Source organism: Sturnira hondurensis, unplaced genomic scaffold (assembly GCF_014824575.4).
Source record: "Sturnira hondurensis isolate 20B ecotype Veracruz unplaced genomic scaffold, ASM1482457v3 Scaffold0008908, whole genome shotgun sequence".
Classification (NCBI taxonomy): domain Eukaryota; kingdom Metazoa; phylum Chordata; class Mammalia; order Chiroptera; family Phyllostomidae; genus Sturnira; species Sturnira hondurensis.
Genome location: NW_028081539.1, coordinates 1,766,425 through 1,767,028, shown reverse-complemented (window position 1 = coordinate 1,767,028; position 604 = coordinate 1,766,425).

Below are 604 nucleotides of genomic sequence, written 5' to 3'. Positions count from 1 at the left end.
AAAATTATCATTGTGTTTTTATGCATAAAATTTTTTTGAAAAATTTAAAAACATTTATTGTTCATGACACATTTCTGGAGAGTCCATTTATGTAAAACTTTGTATCAGTGTATTATGAGATACGACAAAATTGTTGGTGGTTTAAGCCATGAAGTTTACAGGTAGTTTGTAATGCAGTGATATTTTAGAATAGTATTTTATGGGTTTTTTTTCACACAAAGTACAAGCCTTCCACCCCCCCACCCCCCACCCCGCCACCCCCCATCAGGTAGTTAAGGTGATAGCTGATCATTCTGGTTCTTTTTTAATTCAAATTGAACTGAAGTTGGAATGAGTTCACCTGTATTCAAGCCAAAACTTCCAGCACCTTGTCAATATCTGGCATTGCTCTTACTGGTAGTTGAGGTGGACTGTTGGGCTGCTGTTTGAGATATGTTTCATTCACCTTACATTTCAATTCCATCAGAGCTTTGGAATCCAGCACTGTGAGAATGCGTGGGACTATCCTATTACTCTCTGCTGTCTAGCCCTTCCTCCATGGCACTTTCTTGATAAAATCTGATTGTTTGTGTAAGGGAAGAATTGTTTGGTTATTTTATTTGGT